Here is a 22,521-nt window from a genome sequence, read left to right as displayed (position 1 = left end):
AAAAGTAAAGATTGCAAAAATAAACGGCGATACAAAGAGCTAATTGACGGGAGATTAATATGATGGAAGATAGACCCGGGGGCCATAGGTTTCACTAGTGGCTTCTCTCAAGATAGCAAATTCTACGGTGGGTAAACAAATTACTGCCGAGCAATTGATAGAAAAGCCCATAGTTATGAGAATATCTAGGCATGATCATGAACATAGGTGATACGTTCATTTTGCATCATGCTTTTATATCGATATTTATTGCATTATGGGCTGTTATTACACATTATGCCACAATACTTATGCCTATTCTCTCTTATTTTACAAGGTTTACATAAGGAGGGAGAATGCCGGCGGCTGGAATTCTGGGGTGGAAAAGGAGCAATTATTAGAGACCTATTCTGCACAACTCCAAAAGTCCTGAAACTCCACGAAAGTTATTTTTGGAAATAATAAAAAATACTGAGAAGAAATACCAGAGGGGGCCCACACCCTGGCCACGAGGGTGGGGGGCACGCCCTACCCCCTGGGCGCGCCCCCTGCCTCGTGGGCCCCCTGTTGGCCCTCCGGTGCCCATCTTCTGCTATATGAAGTCTTTCGTCCGAAGAAAAATCATAAGCAAGCTTTCGGGACGAGACTCCGCCGCCACGAGGCGGAACATTGGCGGAACCAATCTAGGGCTCCGGAAGAGCTGTTCTGCCGGGGACACTTCCCTCCGGGAGGGGGAAATCATCGCCATCGTCATCACCAACGCTCCTCTCATCGGGAGAGGGCAATCTCCATCAACATCTTCACCAGCACCATCTCCTCTCAAACCCTAGTTCATCTCTTGTATCCAATTCTTGTCTCTAAGTCTGGGATTGGTACCTGTAGGTTGCTAGTAGTGTTGATTACTCCTTGTAGTTGATGCTAGTTGGTTTATTTGGTGGAAGATCATATGTTCAGATGCTATATGCATATTAATACCCCTCGGATTATGAACATGAATATGCTTTGTGAGTAGTTACGTTTGTTCCTGAGGACATGGGAGAAGTCTTGCTACTAGTAGTCATGTGAATTTGGTATTCGTTTGATATTTTGATGAGATGAATGTTGTCTCTCCTCTAGTGGTGTTATGTGAACGTCAACTACATGACACTTCATCATTATTTGGGCCTAGAGGAAGGCATTGGGAAGTAATAAGTAGATGATGGGTTGCTAGAGTGACAGAAGCTTAAACCCTAGTTTATTCGTTGCTTCGTAAGGGGCTGATTTGGATCCACTTGTTTCATGCTATGGTTAGGTTCACCTTAATACTTCTTTTGTAGTTGCGTATGCTTGCAATAGGGGTTAATCATAAGTGGGATGCTTGTTCAAGTAAGAACAGCACCCAAGCACCGGTCCACCCACATATCAAATTATCAAAGTACCGAACGCGAATCATATGAACGTGATGAAAACTAGCTTGACGATAATGCCCATGTGTCCTCGGGAGCGCTTTTCTCTATATAAGAGTTTTTCTAGGCTTGTCCTTTGCTACAAAAAGGATTGGGCCACCTTGCTGCACTTTATTTACTTTTGTTACTTGTTGCTCGTTACAAATTATCTTATCACAAAACTATCTGTTACCTATAATTTCAGTGCTTGCAGAGAATACCTTGCTGAAAACCGCTTATCATTTCCCTCTGCTCCTCGTTGGGTTCGACACTCTTACTTATCGAAAGGACTACGATAGATCCCCTACACTTGTGAGTCATCAAGACTCTTTTCTGGCGTCGTTGCCTGGGAGTGAAGCGCCTTTGGTAGCTGGAATTTGGTAAGGAAAAATTTATATAGTGTGCTGAAATTTACTGTCACTTGTTACTATGGAAAGTAATCCTCCGAGGGGCTTGTTCGGGGTATCTTCACCCCGACCAGTAGAGCAAAGAGTTGCTCCTCAACCTACTGAACCTACTGAAAATGAAAATGTTTATTTTGAGATTCCTTCGGGTATGATAGAAAAACTGCTAGCTAATCCTTTTGCAGGAGATGGAACAATGCATCCTAATGAGCACCTAATATATGTGGATGAAGTTTGTGGATTATTTAAGCTTGCAGGTGTGCCCGATGATGTTATTAAGAAGAAGGTATTCCCATTATCTTTGAAGGGAGATGCATTGACATGGTATAGGCTATGTGATGATATGGGATCATGGAACTACAAACGATTGAAATTGGAATTTCATCAGAAGTTTTATCCTATGCATCTTGTTCATCGTGATCGCAATTATATATATAATTTTTGGCCTCGCAAAGGAGAAAGCATCGCTCAAGCTTGGGGGGGCTTAAATCAATGTTATATTCATGCCCCAATCATGAGCTCCCAAGAGAACTAATTATTCAAAAAAATTATGCTCGGCTTTCTGATAACAATCGCACCATGCTCGATACTTCTTGTGCTGGCTCTTTTATGATGAAGACTATTGAATTCAAATGGGATCTATTGGAAAGAATTAAACGCAACTCTGAAGATTGGGATCTTGACGAAGGTAAGGAGTCAGGTATGACACCTAAGTTTGATTGTGTTAAATCTTTTATGGATACCGATGTTTTCTGTAAATTTAGCACTAAATATGGACTTGACTCTGAGATAGTAGCTTCTTTCTGTGAATCCTTTGCTACTCATGTTGATATCCCTAAGGAAAAGTGGTTTAAATATCATCCTCCCATAGAAGTAAAAGTAGCTGCACCTATTAAAGTTGAAGAAAAGACTATCACTTATAATGATCATATTGTTCCTACTGCTTATGTTGAGAAACCACCTTTTCCTGTTAGGATAAAAGATCATGCTAAAGCTTCAACTGTGGTTCGTAAGAGCAATATTAGAACCTATACACCTCCTGAGCAAGTTAAAGTTGAACCTAATATTGCTATCGTTAAGGATCTCTTGGCTGATAATATTGATGGGCATGTTATTTATTTCTGTGATGAAACTTCTAGAATTGCTAAACCCTGTGCTAAAGATAAACATAGACCTGTGGTAGGCATGCCTGATATTTCTGTTAAAATAGGAGATCGTTGTTATCATGGTTTATGTGATAGGGTGTCAGTGCTAGTGCTATACCTCATGACTTATTACAAAGAAATTATGCATGATATTGCACCTGCTGAGATAGAAGATATTGATGTTACCATCAAGCTTGCCAATAGAGATACCATATCACCCATTGGAATTGTTAGAGATGTTGAAGTCTGGGATTGGTACCTGTAGGTTGCTAGTAGTGTTGATTACTCCTTGTAGTTGATGCTAGTTGGTTTATTTGGTGGAAGATCATATGTTCAGATGCTATATGCATATTAATACCCCTCTGATTATGAACATGAATATGCTTTGTGAGTAGTTACGTTTGTTCCTGAGGACATGGGAGAAGTCTTGCTATTAGTAGTCATGTGAATTTGGTATTCGTTTGATATTTTGATGAGATGTATGTTGTCTCTCCTCTAGTGGTGTTATGTGAACGTCGACTACATGAAACTTCATCATTATTTGGGCCTAGAGGAAGGCATTGGGAAGTAATAAGTAGATGATGGGTTGCTAGAGTGACAGAAGCTTAAACCCTAGTTTATGCGTTGCTTTGTAAGGGGCTGATTTGGATCCACTTGTTTCATGCTATGGTTAGGTTCACCTTAATACTTCTTTCGTAGTTGCGGATGCTTGCAATAGGGGTTAATCATAAGTGGGATGCTTGTTCAAGAAAGAACAGCACCCAAGCACCGGTCCACCCACATATCAAATTATCAAAGTACCGAACGCGAATCATATGAACGTGATGAAAACTAGCTTGACGATAATGCCCATGTGTCCTCGGGAGCGCTTTTCTCTATATAAGAGTTTGTCTAGGCTTGTCCTTTGCTACAAAAGGATTGGGCCACCTTGTTGCACTTTATTTACTTTTGTTACTTGTTGCTCGTTACAAATTATCTTATCACAAAACTATCTGTTACCTATAATTTCAGTGCTTGCAGAGAATACCTTGCTGAAAACCGCTTATCATTTCCTTCTGCTCCTTGTTGGGTTCGACACTCTTACTTATCGAAAGGACTACGATAGATCCCCTATACTTGTGGGTCATCAATAGGCATCACGTCCGCGACAAGTAGACCGAAACGATTCTGCATCTACTACTATTACTCCACACATCGACCGCTATCCAGCATGCATCTAGAGTATTAAGTTCATAAGAACTGAGTAACGCATTAGGCAAGATGACATGATGTAGAGGGATAAACTCAAGCAATATGATATAAACCCTATCTTTTTATCCTCGATGGCAACAATACAATATGTGTCGGTTCCCTTTCTGTCACTGGGATCGAGCACCGCAAGATTGAACCCAAAGCTAGGCACTTCTCCCATTGCAAGAAAGATCAATCTAGTAGGCCAAACTAAACCAATAATTCGAACAGACTTGCAAAGATATTAAATCATGCATAAAAGAATTCAGAGAAGAATCAAATATTGTTCATAGATAATCTTGATCATAAACCCACAATTCATCGGATCTCGACAAACACAGCGCAAAAAGAATTACATCGAATAGATCTCCAAGAGAATTGAGGAGAACTTTGTATTGAGATCCGAAGAGAGAGAAGAAGCCATCTAGCTAATAATTATGGACCCGAAGGTCTGTGGTAAACTACTCACGCATCATCAGAGAGGCCATGGTGTTGATGTAGAGGCCCTCCGTGATCGATTCCCCCTCCGGCGGAGCGCCGGAAAAGGCCCCAAGATGGGATCTCACGGGTACAGAAGGTTGCGGCGGTGGAAATAGGGTTTCGTGGTGCTCCTGGATGTTTTCAGGGTATAAGAGTATATATAGGCAAAGGAAGTAGGTCGGCGGAGCTACGAGGGGCCCACGAGGGTGGGGGGCGCGCCCTCCTACCTCATGGCCACCTCGTGGCTTCCTTGACGTCCACTCCAAGTCTCCTGGATTGCGTTTGTTCCAAAAACGATCCTCGCGAAGGTTTCATTCCGTTTGGACTCCGTTTGATATTCCTTTTCTGCGAAACACTGAAATAGGCAAAAAATAGCAATTTGCACTGGGCCTCCGGTTAGTAGGTTAGTCCCAAAAATAATATAAAAGTGCATAATAAAGCCGATTAAACATCCAAAACAGATAATATAATATCATGGAACAATCAAAAATTATAGATACGTTGGAGACGTATCAAGCATCCCCAAGCTTAATTCCTGCTCGTCCTCGAGTAGGTAAATGATAAAAATAGAATTTTTGATGTGGAATGCTACCTAGCATAATTCTCAATGTAATTTTCTTTATTGTGGCATGAATGTTCAGATCCAAAAGATTCAAGACAAAATTTTAATATTGACATAAAAATAATAAAGCAATCATGTCTTCTCAAAATAACATGGCCAAAGAAAGTTATCCCTACAAAATCATATAGTCTGGCTATGCTCTATCTTCATCACACAAAATATTTAAATCATGCACAACCCTGGTTTTAGCCAAGCAATTGTTTCATACTTTAGCATTCTCAAACTTTTTCAACTTTCACGCAATACATGAGCGTGAGCCATGGACATAACACTATAGGTGGAATAGAATGGTGGTTGTGGAGAAGACAAAAAGGAGGAAGATAGTCTCACATCAACTAGGTGTATCAACGGGCTATGGAGATGCCCATCAATAGATATCAATGTGAGTGAGTAGGGATTGCCATGCAACGGATGCACTGGAGCTATAAGTGTATGAAAGCTCAACAAAAGGAACTAAGTGGGTGTGCATCCAACTCGCTTGCTCACGAAGACCTAGGGCATTTTGAGGAAGCCCATCATTGGAATATACAAGCCAAGTTATATAATGTAAAATTCCCACTAGTATATGAAAGTGACAACATAGGAGACTCTCTATCATGAAGATCACGGTGCTACTTTGAAGCACAAGTGTGGTAAAAGGATAGTAACATTGTCCCTTCTCTCTTTTTCTCTAATTTTTTTTATTTGGGCCTTTTTCTTTTTTATGGCCACTTAATTTTCTTTTATTTTTTTATTTTTCGTCCGGAGTCTCATCCCGACTTGTGGGGAATCATAGTCTCCATCATCCTTTCCTCACTTGGGACAATGCTCTAATAATGATGATCATCACACTTTTATTTACTTACAACTCAAAAATTACAACTCAATACTTAGAACAAAATATGACTCTATGTGAATGCCTCCGGCGGTGTACCGGGATATGCAATGAATCAAGAGTGACATGTATGAAAGAATTATGAACAGTGGCTTTGCCACAAATACGATGTCAACTACATGATCATGCAAAGCAATATGACAATGATGGAGCGTGTCATAATAAACGGAACGGTGGAAAGTTGCATGGCAATATATCTCGGAATGGCTATGGAAATGCCATAATAGGTAGGTATGGTGGCTGTTTTGAGGAAGGTATATGGTGGGTGTATGATACTAGTGAAAGGTGCGCGGTATAGAGAGGCTAGCAATGGTGGAAGGGTGAGAGTGTGTATAATCCATGGACTCAACATTAGTCATAAAGAACTCACATACTTATTGCAAAAATCTATAAGTCATCAAAACAAAGTACTACACGCATGCTCCTAGGGGAAGGGTTGGTAGGAGTTAACCATCACGCGATCCCGACCTCCACACATAAGGAAGACAATCAATAAATAAATCATGCTCCAACTTCATCACACAACGGTTCACCATACGTGCATGCTACGAGAATCACAAACTTTAACACAAGTACTTCTAAAATTCACAACTACTCAACTAGCATAACTCTAATATCACCATCTTCATATCTCCAAACAATCATAAAGAATCAAACTTCTCATAGTATTCAATGCACTTTATATGATAGTTTTTATTATACCTATCTTGGATGCTCATCACATTAGGACTAATTTTTTTAACCAAAGAAAATTACCATGCTGTTCTAAAAGACTCTCAAAATAATATAAGTGAAGCATGAGAGATTAATAATTTCTATAAAATAAAACCACCACCGTGCTCTAAAAGATATAAGTGAAGCACTAGAGCAAAATTATCTAGCTCAAAAGATATAAGCACATAGAGTATTCTAATAAATTCTGATTCATGCGTGTCTCTCCAAAAGGTGTGTACAACAAGGATGATTGTGGTAAACTAAAAAACAAATACTCAAATCATACAAGACGCTCCAAGCAAAACACATATCATGTGGTGAATAAAAATATAGCCTCAAGTAAAGTTACCGATAGACGGAGACGAAAGAGGGGATGCCTTCCGGGGCATCCCCAAGCTTAGGCTTTTGGTTGTCCTTGAATTTTACCTTGGGGTGCCTTGGGCATCCCCAAGCTTAGGCTCTTGCCACTCCTTGTTCCAAAATCCATCAAATCTTTATCCAAAAACTTGAAAACTTCACAACACAAAACTCAACAGAAAATCTCATGAGCTCCGTTAGTATAAGAAAACAAACCACCACCTTAAGGTACTGTAATGAACTCATTCTTTATTTATATTGGTGTTAAACCTACTGTATTCCAACTTTTCTATGGTTCATACCCCCCGATACTAGCCATAGATTCATCAAAATAAGCAAACAACACACGAAAAACAGAATCTGTCAAAAACAGAACAATTTGTAGTAATCTGTATCAAACGCATACTTCTGGAACTCCAAAAATTCTGAGAAATTAGGAAGTCCTAAGCAATTTGTTTATTAATATTCTGCAAAAAGAATCAATTGAAAATCACGTTCCTGTGATTTATGAAAACTAATCTCGTGCGTGCAAAAGTTTCTGTTTTTCAGCAAGATCGAATTAATTATCACCGTAGGTTATCCTAAAGGTTCTACTTGGCACAAACACTAATTAAAACATAAAACCACATATAAACAGAGTATAGATGAATTATTTATTATTAAATAGGAACAAAAATCAAGGAACAAAATAAATTGGGTTGCCTCCCAATAAGCGCTATCGTTTAACGCCCCTAGCTAGGCATAAAAACAAGAATAGATCTAGGTATTGTCATCTTTGGTATGCAATCCATATGTAGCTCTCATAATAGATTCATAAGGTAATTTAATTCTCTTTTTAGGAAAGTGTTCCATGCCTTTCCTTAACGGAAATTGGAATCTAATATTTCCTTCTTTCATGTCAATAATCGCACCAATCGTTCTAAGGAAAGGTCTACCAAGAATAATAGGACATGTATGATTGCAATCTATATCGAGAACAATGAAATCTACGGGCACATAATTACTATTTGCATCAATAAGAACATCATTAATCCTTCCCATAGGTTTCTTAATGGTGGAATCCGCAAGATGCAAATTTAAGAACAATCATCAAATTCACGGAAACCTAACACATCACACAAAGTTTTTGGAATCATGGAAACACTAGCACCCAAATCACACAAAGCATAACATTCATGATCTTTAATCTTAATTTTAATAGTAGGTTCCCACTCATCATTAAGTTTTCTAGGGATAGAAACTTCTAGTTCAAGTTTTTCTTCATAAGATTGCATTAAAGCATCAACGATATGTTTGGTAAAAGCCTTATTTTGATCATAAGCATGAGGAGAATTTAACACGGATTGCAACAAGGAAATACAATCTATCAAAGAGTAATTGTCATAATTAAATTCCTTGAAATCCAAAATAGTGGGTTCATTGCTATTTAAAGTTTTGACCTCTTCAATCCCACTTTTACCAATTTTTGCATCAAGATCTAAAAACTCCGAATCATTGGGACGCCTTTTAACTAAAGTTGACTCATCTCCAGTCCCATCTTTATCAAGATTCATATTAGAAAACAAAGATTTAATAGGATACACATCAATCTATCTTCATCCTTATTATCATGAAAACTAGAAGAACACGCTTTCACAAAGCAATCTTTTGTAGCACGCATCCAAGCGGTTCTTTCCTTGCACTCATCAATGGAAATTCTCATAGCTTTGAGAGACTCATTGATATCATGCTTAGGTGGAATAGATCTAAGTTTCAAAGAATCAACATTAAGAGAAATTCTATCTACGTTCCTAGCCAATTCATCAACCTTAAGCAATTTTTCTTCAAGCAAAGCATTGAAATTCTTTTGCGAAATCATAAATTCTTTAACACTAGTCTCAAAATCAGAGGGCATCTTATTAAAATTTCCATAAGAGTTGTTGTAGGAATTACCATAATTATTAGAGGAATTACTAGGGAACGGCCTAGAATAGTTTCCTCTATATGCGTTGTTACCAAAATTGTTCCTACCAACAAAATTCACATCCATAGATTCATTATTATTCTTAATCAAAGTGGACAAAGGCATATCATTAGGATCAGAAGAAACACTCTTAATTAGCAAACAATTTCATAAGTTCATCCATCTGTCCACTCAAAACATTAATCTCTTCAATTGCATGAACCTTTTTACTAGTGGATCTTTCGGTGTGCCATTGAGAATAATTAACCATAATATTATCTAGGAGTTTAGTAGCTTCTCCTAAAGTGATTTCCATAAAGGTGCCTCCCACGGCTAAATCTAAAAGATTTCTAGAAGCAAAATTCAATCCGGCATAAATTTTTTGTATAATCATCCATAAATTCAAACCATGTGTAGGACAATTACGTATCATTAATTTCATCCTCTCCCAAGCTTGTGCAACATGCTCATGATCAAGTTGCTTAAAATTCATAATATCGTTTCTAAGAGAGATGATCTTAGCGGGAGGAAAATACTTAGAGATAAAAGCATCTTTGCACTTATTCCATGAATCGATACTATTTTTAGGCAAAGAAGAAAACCAAGTTTTAGCACAATCTCTAAGCGAAAATGAAAATAGCTTCAATTTAACAATATCATTATCCACATCTTTCTTCTTTTGCATATCGCACAAATCAACGAAGTTGTTTAGATGAGTAACGACATCTTCACTAGGAAGGCCAGAGAATTGATCTTTCATGACAAGATTCAACAAAGCAGCATTAATTTCACAAGATTCAGCATTGGTAATAGGAGCAATCGAAGTGCTAATAAAATCATTATTGTTGGTATTGGAAAAGTCACACAATTTAGTATTGTCTTGAGCCATCGTGACAAACAATCCAACACACAAGCACACAAGAAGCAAGCAAAAAGCGACAAACGGAAAAGGGCGAATAAAGCGGCAAGGGTGAAGTGGGGGAGAGGAAAACGAGAGGCAAATGGCAAATAATGTAATGAGAGGGAGAAGAGTTTGTGATGGGTACTTGGTATGTCTTGACTTGTGCGTAGATCTCCTCGGCAACGGCGCCAGAAATCCTTCTTGCTACCTCTTGAGCATGCGTTGGTTTTCCCTTGAAGAGGAAAGGATGATGCAACAAAGTAGCGTAAGTATTTCCCTCAGTTTTTGAGAACCAAGGTATCAATCCAGTAGGAGACTACACACAAATCCCTAGTACCTGCACAAACAATCAAGAACCTTGCAACCAACGCGATAAATGGGTTGTCAATCCCTTCACGGCCACTTGCAAAAGTGAGATTTGATAAAGATAATAAGATAAATATTTTTGGTATTTTTGTTGTATAGATTGAAAAGTAAAGATTGCAAAAATAAACGGCGATAGAAATAGCTAATTGACGGGAGATTAATATGATGGAAGATGGACCTGCGGGCCATAGGTTTCACTAGTGGCTTCTCTCAAGATAGCAAATTCTACGGTGGGTGAACAAATTACTGCCGAGCAATTGATAGAAAAGCGCATAGTTATGAGAATATCTAGGCATGATCATGAACATAGGCATCACGTCCGCGACAAGTAGACCGAAACGATTCTGCATCTACTACTATTACTCCACACATCGATCGCTATCCACCATGCATCTAGAGTATTAAGTTTATAAGAACAGAGTAATGCATTAGGCAAGATGACATGATGTAGAGGGATAAACTCAAGCAATATGATATAAACCCCATCTTTTTATCCTCGATGCCAACAATACAATACGTGTCGGTTCCCTTTCTGTCACTGGGATCGAGCACCGCAAGATTGAACCCAAAGCTAAGCACCTCTCCCAATGCAATAAAGATCAATCTAGTAGGCCAAACTAAACCAATAATTCGAATAGACTTGCAAAGATATTAAATCATGCATAAAAGAATTCAGAGAAGAATCAAATATTGTTCATAGATAATCTTGATCATAAACCCACAATTCATCGGATCTCGACAAACACACCGCAGAAAGAATTACATCGAATAGATCTCCAAGAGAATCGAGGAGAACTTTGTATTGAGATCCAAAGAGAGAGAAGAAGCCATCTAGCTAATAACTATGGACCCGAAGGTCTGTGGTAAACTACTCACGCATCGTCGGAGAGGCCATGGTGTTGATGTAGAGGCCCTCCGTGATCGATTCCCCCTCCGGCGGAGCGCCGAAAAAGGCCCCAAGATGGGATCTCACGGGTACAGAAGGTTGCGGCGGTGGAAATAAGGTTTCGTGGTGCTCCTGGATGTTTTCAGGGTATAAGAGTATATATAGGCGAAGGAAGTAGGTCGGTGGAGCTACGAGGGGCCCACGAGGGTGGGCGCCCTCCTACCTCGTGGCCACCTCGTGGCTTCCTTGATGTCCACGCCAAGTCTCCTGGACTGCGTTTGTTCCAAAAACGATCCTCGCGAAGGTTTCATTCCATTTGGACTCCGTTTGATATTCCTTTTCTGCGAAACACTGAAATAGGCAAAAAAAGCAATTTGCACTGGGCCTTCGATTAGTAGGTTAGTCCCAAAAATAATATAAAAGTGCATAATAAAGCCCATTAAACATCCAAAACAGACAATATAATAGCATGGAACAATCAAAAATTATAGATACGTTGGAGACGTATCAGGGACCTTTTCCGGCACCCTGCCGAAGGGGGATTCGATCATGGAGGGCTTCTACATCAACTCCATTGCCCTTCCGATGAAGCGTGAGTATCTTACCACAGACCTACGGGTCCATAGCAAGTAGCTAGATAGCTTTTTCTCTCTCTTTGATTCTCAATACCATGTTCTCCTCGATGTTCTTGGAGATCTATTCAATGTAATACTCTTTTGTGGTGTGTTTGCCGAGATCCGATGAGTTGTGGATTTATGATCAGCTTATCTATGAATATTATTTGAATCTCCTCTGGATTCTTATATGCATGATTTGATATCTTTATAATTCTCTTCGAACTATCGGTTTGGTTTGGCCAACTAGATTGTTTTTTCTTGCAATGGGAGAGGTTCTTAGCTTTGGTCTCAATCTTGCGGTGTCCTTTCCCAGTGACAGTAGGGGAAGCAAGGCACATATTGTATTATTGTTGCCATCGAGGATAAAAAGGTGAGGTTTTCATCATATTGTTTGAGTTAATTCCTCTACATCATGTCATCTTGCTTAATGCGTTACTCCGTTCTTTATGAACTTAATACTCTAGATGCATGCTAGATAGCGGTCGATGTGTGGAGTAGTAGTAGTAGATGCAGAATCGTTTCGGTCTACTTGACACGGACATGATGCCTATATTCATGATCATTGCCTTAGATATCGTCATAACTTTGCGCTTTTCTATCAATTGCTCGGCAGTAATTTGTTCACCCACCGTAATATTTTCTATCTTGAGAGAAACCTCTAGTGAAACCTATGGCCCCCGGGTCTATTTCCCATCATATAAGTTTCCGATCTACAATATTAGTTTCCGTTTTACTATTTTTGCAATATTGTACTTTCTGATCTATAAACCAAAAATACCAAAAATATTTACTTTACCATTTATCTATCTCTATTAGATCTCACTTTTGCAAGTAACCGTGAAGGGATTGACAACCCCTTTATCGCGTTGGGTGCAAGTTGTTTGATTGTTTGTGCAGGTATTCGGTGACTTGTGCATTGTCTCCTACTCGATTGATACCTTGGTTCTCAAACTGAGGGAAATACTTATCTCTACTTTGCTGCATCACCCTTTCCTCTTCAAGGGAAAAACCAACGCAAGCTCAAGAAGTAGCAGTTCGCAGAGGCGACGGAGATGAATCGTGTGTGATAGTAAATCACCGAGATTGAATGGGAATCCAAATTTCCTTTGTCCTTTGTCCATGAGTTCTTTTCTACGATGAACATAAACCCTGCAAATCACCGTGTTCAAATTTGGCACTTTTCCGGGTTCATTTTATAATATTTAAGGGATTATGTGCATTTTCTAGGCATTAATGCACATAATTCAAATTCAAACAATCGGTGCTTGAAACGGTACACGAGAACGGTCTGGAAAACCATGATCGTGCTATTTAGTAAATTCTCATGCCTTTTACAAGGAATTGGCAGATATTTCAAGGAAATGGGTTTACTGGGTACTATGCAAAAATGAAATACATGCTTGGAAACCATGACGCCTGGCGTGGTGCCATGGTATGGCCTCACCATGCCCTGGTAAAATTTTGAGAATGTTTGTCTTATGTCGTCATGCACGCCATTCATAAATCGAACCATCACCGAGGAAATTTCATGGTTTCGCGGGGGAAATCAACAAGATTGAAGGGGCCGAGAATCCAAATTTCCTTCCTGTCATTCAGTTTTTTCTACAATCAACATACACCCTCGAATGCAAAGTGTTCAAATTTGGCATTTTCCCGGGCTCATTTACCATATTAGGGGATTATGTGCATTTTCTAGGCATTAATCCACATAATTCAAATTCGAACAATCGGTGCATGAAAAAGTGCACAAGAACGGTCTGAAAAACCATACTCGTGGTATTTAGTAAATTCTCAAGCCTTTTACAAGGAATGGGCAGAGATTTCAAGGGAATGTGTGGCAATAGTGAATCACAAACGCGTCATTTACTGGGTTATCAACTATAGAAAAATGAAATGCATGCTTGAAAAACATGACGTCTGGCATGGTGCCATGGTATGGCCTCACCGTGCCTTGGTTAAAAGCTGAGAAGGCTTGATTTATGTCGTCATGCACGCCCTTCATAAATCGAACCATCATCGAGGAAGTCCCATGCTTTCGAGAGGGAAATCCCCAAGATTGAAGGGGAATCCAAATTTCCGTCCTAGTTTGTCATTTAGTGTTTTTTCCAATGACCAACATACCGCCTCAAATGCAACGTGTTCGAATTTGACATTTTTCCAGGCTCATTTACCATATTTAGGGGATTATTTACATTTTCTAGGCATTAATGAACATAATTCAAATTCGAACAATCGGTGCACGAAAGGTGCACAAGAACAGTATGGAAAACCATGCTCATGCTATTTGGTACATTCTCATGCCTTTTACAAGGAATGGGCAGATGTTTCAAGGAATGTGTGGCAATAGTCAACCATAAACGCGTCGTTTACTGGGTTAACAACTATACAAAAATGAAATACATGCTTGGAAAACATGACGCCTGGCGTGGTGCCATGGTATGGCCTCACCGTGCCCTGGTGAAAATTCGAGAATGTTTTCCTTATGTCGTCATGCACACCTTTCATAAATCGGACCATCACCGATGAAGTTTCATGGTTTTGAGGGGGAAATCATCAAGATTGAAGGGGGATCCAAATTTCCTTTGTACTTTGTCCATGAGTTTTTTTCTATGATGAACATACACCCTGCAAATCAGCGTGTTCAAATTTGGCACTTTTCCGGTTCATTTACCATATTTAGGGGATTATGTCCATTTTCTAGGCATTAATGCACATAATTCAAGTTCAAACAATCTGTGCATGAAAGGGTGCACAAGAATGGCCTGGAAAACCGTGCTCGTGCCATTTAGTAAATTCTCATGCCTTTTACAAGGAATGGACAGATATTTCGATGAAATGTGTGGCAATAGTCAACCACAAACGTTTGTTTATTGGGTTTTCAACTATAGAAAAATGAAATAAATGCTTGAAAAACATGACGCCTGGCATGGTGCCATGGTATGACCTGGTAAAAATTTGAGAAGGTTTGGCTTATGTCGTCATGCATGCCCTTCATAAATCGAACCATCACCGAGGAAGTTCCATGCTTTCGAGAGGGAAATCACCAAGATTGAAGGGGAATCCAAATTTTCTTCGTTCTTTGCCCAGGAGTTTTTTTCTACGACGAACGTACACCCTGCAAATCATCATGTTCAAATTTGGCATTTTTCCAGGCTCATTTACCATATTTAGGGGATTATGTGCATTTTCTAGGCATTTAGCGCATATAAATCCAATCCAGCTACAGCTGCACAGGTGTGATGTGAGGGACATGGATTGCCATTCGATCGCGGCGCATCCTATGGTGCACACACGCGATCCGTGTGGCTGGGGTTCCGACCAATCATAACGCAACACATAATAGGCTCAGCGCACACTGTTTTCGAAAGCGACGGAGATGAACCATGTGCGATAATGAACGAGCAAAATTGTAAGGGAAGCCAAATTTTCTTTGTCGTTTGTCGTTGAGCTCTTAAAAACCACCGCACTGTACGGCTGCCCGGCCCCTCCATCCCAGAGCTCTCTCCAAGCGTCGTTCATGGCACCGCGGCGCACCGTAACTGGTAAGGAAGCGATGGCATCCCGCCGCGCCGCGTTCCTCGCCGCCCGCGACCGCACACATGGTAAGGAAGCGATGGCATCTCGCCGCGCCGAGTTCATCACCGCCGGCGGCCACACAGTTACGTGGGCGGACTTTGCGGCTGCCATGGCCGAATGGGCAGTGGATCTAGAGGCGGCCAAAGCCGCACAGAAAGAGCGGAAAAGGCAGAAAGCAGTCAAGAAAAGAGAGTCCCACTGCCGTAAAAAAGAAGAGGCCACACGCCGTGGTGAGGAGAGCTTGGCGGAGATCGAAGCACGGTGGGTTGCCGCCTACAAGGCCCGGAAAGAGAACGCCGGCGTCTGGCCAGCATGTCCCGATGGCAGCATGTGAGAAGTAGTTTAAGTTTGTAGTATTAGAGCAAATTACCAGTAGTACTTTAAGTTTGTAGTATTAACGTACAATGTCGGTAAGAGCATCGCTTGAGAGCTTTGAGCATTGATTAGCATGTGTGCCCGTGTGCGTTTTTTTGTGTTAATCATTAGAAGATCACAAAACACACGGTTTCTATGGCGTACCCATGTGCGTTTTTTGCGTTCCATAAGTCAGTTACATGTGCGATGTTTCCTAATAAACCAGGCGTACCATTGACCGAAAAAATCAACTACACGTGTACATTTTTTTGGAGACGGGATCTGGCAATTTTCTGTTTTCTCGCCCACGAGTATTTTACGCGCTTCGTCTGCGTTGTGTGTTTCCCCCGCCCAAGTTTCAAGTTTCGCAGTGAAATTTTCATTAGGCACGCGGTTTCAGAATTTATTCCTCCAACCACATCCCCACCCATCAAATTTCCTCAGTATCTCCCCCCCCCGTGCCTCCCCCTACCGGCAGCTCAAACCGCCGCCGCTGCAACCACAACTTCAACCACATATACGTTCTGCTCGGATCCAGTCAGGTAACCCACCGATCTCTATCACGGGCCCGACCTGATTGCTTAAATGGCGCCTGCGAAACATCCTCATGCCTCCAAATCCCTACCGCCCCTACCTCCAGAGCATCGCCGCGCAAGCCCAACCACATATCACGTGGAGGTCGAGGAGCTGATGGCGGTCCATGGCGCAATGGTCGCTGTGCATGTTGACCCGGAGGAACACCTCGCCTCCGCCGCCGCCGACATGATGCAGGCTCTCGCCCAGACGAAGTGCCCCAGCGACTACCCCCCAGGACTTAACAGGTATGATCTGACTAGCTAAATCTTACCAATACCACTTGCAATGGCTATGTTTTGTACGGTTGATGTATTAAGCATGTTCGTGTCTTGTTTATTTCAGTACTGCACACTGTGTGATGTTCAAGTATTAACTGTCCAGCTCAATTTCACCAATACCAGCAACAAACTTACAATACATGACTCAGGATATCACTAGAGATGCTGCCCATTTGCTTGTTTTGGTGGATGCTAACCCTGTTGTACTTAACATGCCTTTCCATGTACTTACGTAGGGCCATAACGGGCGATGTTGTTGTTTGCCGTCGAGGTTAGCTGCATCCCATGTCTTACAGTATTTTACATAATTTGTGCAATTGCAGTTTGGCTTCTAACATTTACTTGCTTCTTGTAGGTACACATGTCGGCGACACTGATCCACGCTTCGACCCGGAGGAAGAGCTCGCCTCCGCCGCCGCTGACTTTGGGCGGGCTCTGGCCAAGATGAAGTGCCCCAACAACTACCTCTCAGGACTTACCAAGTATGAACTCACCAGTTCAATATTACCAATACCAGTTGCAATTAATGACTATGTTTTGTACGGTCGATGTATTAAGCATGTTGTAGTAAACATGCCCAACACGTTTTAGCTATTTTCCCTACCTTTTTATAGACAACGGGGCCATTATCTGCTCTGGCAGCACCTGCCTTGTGATGTTTAACTCCGCCAATTGCATTTTTATCAGTACCGGTTTCAATGGCCATTAAGCCTGTTGCAATTAACAGTTGTATTCATTTTTAAACAGTTATATTTCAATGGCTACAAACTTACAAAACATGACTCAGGATGCTGTTAAGCCTGTTAATTGTATCCATTTTTAATCCGTCCCTTTGCTACTGTGCTACTCTTTCGCAATAAAGATATCACAGATGTTGCCGTTTTATTACCATTAGCTATTTTTGGTGGATGTTAACCCTGTTGTAGTTAACCTTGGCTTTCCATGTACTTACACATGGCTACAATGGGCGATGCTGTTGTTTGCCGTCGAGGTTAGCTGCATCCCATGTCTTATACACCATATGTTCCTAAATATAAGTATTTTTACAGATTCCAATATAGACTACATATGGAGCAAAATGAGTGAATCTAGATTCTAATCTAAACTATCTATAATTCTATATACATCCGTATGTAGTTCATATTGAAATCTCTAAAAATACTTGTACTTAGGAACGTAGGTAGTTGTACTTTACATCATTTGTGCAATCTCGGTTTAGCTTCTAACATTTATTGATTGCTTGTAAGTATATATATGAGCGGTACTGATCCACGCTTCGATCCCTTTTGCGTATGGGGCAATGAGATATTTATGAACTAGCATCAAGTGAGGAAACTAAGAAAGATTGTTAGGCGAAAAAAGGGTGATGGGAATTAAGCTCTTTATTTACACTTTGTTCAAGACAACAGTGAACTTTAGGATGGTAAGTAATGTGTTGCCTTTTCCCCCTGCCCACAACAAGTTACTCTATTAGACCTCAATATCTGATATTTTCTCTTTTCAGTGATTTCCGAAGCTATTTACTGATGATTACCTTGCAAACTACATGACCGGAGTGGAGGCAACTAAAATTAAAGTATATAATTCATGCTACCATGATGATGCTCTAGAAGTCTTCCTGAAGGCCGTGAAGGATGGGCGGGCGATCGTCACAAGGGGTTGGACAAAAGTTGTTCGTGCCTATGGCATGCAGGAAGGCACATTATGGGCATTCCACTTCTTCAACACCATCGGCAGTTAAAATGATTTACACTTGTCTCTTCACCTTTACCGCCTCTAAATATTATGGTCCATCATAGTTAATTGTTGTCTAATCCTGTAATTCCTGAACATATTGTACTGACAATTTTATTTATGGATTCGTTGTTGAACCATTGTGCTGAGAAATTGAATTGCACATTTCATATTTCAAAATTTCCAATTCGAATAATAAATTACACGCAAAAATAAAAATATACATGAGCGAATAAAATAATGTGCAGACAGTTAGAAAGAAAACACCGTGTGCGATGAAAAAAAGAGAACAGACGATTCTTTGACATGAAACGTTCGCGATGCCCGACGGATGCACACACGGTTTCGTCTCATATGCGTATGCGATTCATGGTAATATGGCGAACGCCTCAAACCAGTATGCGTGTGTGATAGGAATACCAATCGCACACAGTTATGAAAATGGATATGTTGGCGTTAGTAGAGGCACCGCACACATTTTACATTCTTGAACCGTGTGCGATAACGTACCTATCACAAACATATCGTAGACTAAATGTTGGTGTCCACCTTTTTCACACGACTATAGCGGCGTAATCCTTTGGGATGTCTCTCTGATCAGAAACATAACGTTGAGATGTAACGTGTGGGACTTGGGCGGGTTCTCATACGTTTATTCTATGGCAATCGTCAGTAGCCGCTCGCTCATCCCCGACGGTTTTTGGATCATGTGGGAAGGACCCCCCTATCGCCCACACTCACTTGGACACGGTTCCAAATGTCGTCGCGGAAAGAGGTTAAAAATGATTTATATAGCACCTTACGGTACGAGTGCACTGTAAGACATATATCAATATTCATCTTGGTGTGTTCTTCAATGATTTCTTCTTGTGATCCGATCGCCATGTGTGAGTAATCCTGTAAGGTCATGGGCTGATGCATAGCCTTGCAACCCTATGTATTTGTTGAAGGGATTGATGTAATGACTTTGAACTAACATCTCGTATTTGTGAAATGAAATTGTTTCATAGGTGTCTTTTGTCTCTCTCGCGTCTTTGACCCTGCAGGTATCCAGGATCAAGAAGTTCGATCCATGGGGAGGCTAAGGGAAGAGAGATTGTGAAGCCCTATTCTGAACACTAGTGACAGAAATGTTTAGTATAGTAGCATGAATCGTATCTCCGGGGATATAAGAGGTGTAGCCATTAAATGACCAATGCTTTTGTCTGATTTTATCTTAATTATCGAGACAACCCCATGCGATGGATAGGGCCTTCAGTTGGAAAACTGACTCTTGATGCAGGATCCGTTCCGGTCAAGACTTAATTTGGACACACACCCCACTTTAATACGTTGCAAGCACATCTTGACGGGTGTCTTCCAGGGGCACAAATTAATATCACAATGATTCCGGTCGTAAGTATATGGTTGTAAGAATTAACTTCTCATATGCACTGCTCAAGAATTCATCCGATTAATCAGTTAACGGGCCAGTTAATCGTTACTCGTATGGTGGCCGAATCGAATAACGCATATTCATCATGTTAACTTGGCAGGCTGATTAATTGTCATGTCAGACCGATTAATCAGTTATTAGGCTGATTAATTGCTGTCGGCCCATTAAATTGTGGGCAAACAAAGCCCAAAATTTTGGCCCATAACGCCTTCCAACCCCCTCTCGCTCCTCAATAGCTAGGGTTCGACCAAACAGTAGCATATTTTGGTATATTACATAGCTGAGAGCATGAGAATATGGTATAATACATAAAAGTACTAGATATATGTTGGCAAATTCCTATTTAATCTACCAATTAATGGTCGACCGATTAATCCAGTTAATAGGCCGGTTCACCGATTAATCGCTACTCCCAAACAGGCCGAGTAGCTACCAGTTACCGATTTCCTGAACAATGCTCATATGCATGCCTATTTTTTATTATCTGTTGCAACCTGATTATGATCCGGTCTAAAAACTAGAATTTAATACTTGCAAAAGCTTGTTAGAAACCCTTGTCTTCAAGGTGCACGTCCTCTTGTGGGTTCGATATCTCAGGGTCACCTCTGGAGAAAAGGCAAGAATCCTTTTTCTATCTGTTTGCAAGATCACTAAAGGGACTCATCAATGTACTAAATTTAGGGATTGACTTTCGGGTTTAGGGTATACATCGTTAGTGATTAGAATTCAGGGCTAGGATTTAGGGTATACAATGTTAGTGATCAGGATTTAGGGCCAGGGTTTAGGGTTTAGGGTTCAGAGTCTATATTTTATTGATTAGGTTATTCACATAGACTTTATTGTTCATGATTTAGAGTTGGCGTTTATGACTTCGGTTCCAGTTTTTATAGTATTACTGTTTATACCTTACATTATTGCATTTCATGTTTAACACATTCGAATTGTATGATCATTCCATCCAAATAATTAACTTGTCGGTATTGTATGTTGAGTCTGTAAATAGTATAATTACCAACACAAAGCAATAATTAACTTGTCAGAATTGTATTTCAATGAATCAACGACTAATAGAACAATTGTTAAATTTATTATTACAATGTAATACATTACATAGAATAAATAAATAAATCTTTATATGCACGGAACTAAATTTACTAATATACATACATAGCACTAAGTTTGATTGTCTCGGGTTTAAGATGATAATCCTGACACTGATGAATTACTACAATCAACTTAATTTGGATCAAATAACTGAACAGTTAGATCATAGAAATCTTATTTGCCATGGACTCAAACGAACTAATAAATGATAATATTTATTATGTTAAGTTCCATGAGTACAAATTAGGAACTTAACACTATAATAGTAAACGTGACAATCTCTAACACACACAATTATTTTACACACATAACCATGGGTGTACCAATTGTATTTCCATTCTAAGATTTGAAACTAAACAACCCAGGACAATGTAATTCTAGTTGTCATGAAATCAAACAAATATTATGTTTCATCCTCTGTAACTTAAACCAATTTGTTTTTCCAAACATGTCAACACACATAACTCGCAAGATTCAAGATCATACTATTTTAGACCACATCAACTTAATATATCCAACATACAGCGACTACAAACCAAAGAAGGCACTTGAATCAAGAATCTCAAAAGAAAACGACGCGTGACGAGATTTGTGAAGCATTATCATTTTCAAACTGTTGTACAAGAACAGACAATTATGGACAAGAAAAATATAAGTACAACCAATCTTTTCGGCGAATCTTTGATAGAAGTGGAGTGGTGTTGTTGATTCCTTTAATCTTCTTAAGTACACACGAAGAATAAGAAATCTTCCTCCATGATTGCATTTCCTGTAAAATGGTAGCGAAGTAAAAGAACAGACAGGGACCAAGACCAAGAGCAACCTATGTATATGTTGTAAATGAATCGTTTTCCTTGCGGCTTATATTTGTCTAGGTTAGATTCACTTATCGTACATTAACCTACCCTAGCTGAACAGTTATGCGACCTCACAAGAAAAGATATACAATTTTGATATACATTGCATTATGGACATATACGAACTATTATACAAGATGAAAACACTATATACACAAACAAATATCCGAATCTTGGCGCACATCGGCGGCCACAATCTGCGTGCCCTATGCACATGCCTGCCACATATCCTCCCCTCGAACAATATGACCTTGTGTTCACAGCTAATGATCAACATTTGCACACAAATAAAATACTAGTTTGGCCCCCAACGAAATTAGCGAGGTTATCAATCTCATTAGCTTTACTAGTTAGTATAAATAAAAGATTTTAAAAGCATAAGAAAACGTAAATTTTGATTGAAAGATTATAGGAAGACGCAAACATAAACATAAAAACGTAAAAGAATATTTTTCCTTGCTGGAGTACTATTTGGTTTCTGCTACTCCATGTTACATTGACTGACCCATCTCAGAGATACAGCCGTACATGGCATCTGGCATTAAATGGAAGCATTTGAAACTCAAGCCCATCTCAAGAAATTTACAGCAGAATCCAGGACGCCGAGGATCTCCAAAACTATGCCATTTCGGGGAGCAACATCCGGAGGAGAGAGAGAGAGAGAGA

Source organism: Triticum aestivum, chromosome 1D, assembly GCF_018294505.1.
Source record: "Triticum aestivum cultivar Chinese Spring chromosome 1D, IWGSC CS RefSeq v2.1, whole genome shotgun sequence".
Classification (NCBI taxonomy): Eukaryota; Viridiplantae; Streptophyta; class Magnoliopsida; order Poales; family Poaceae; genus Triticum; species Triticum aestivum.
Note: the sequence above shows the minus strand (reverse complement) of the source record.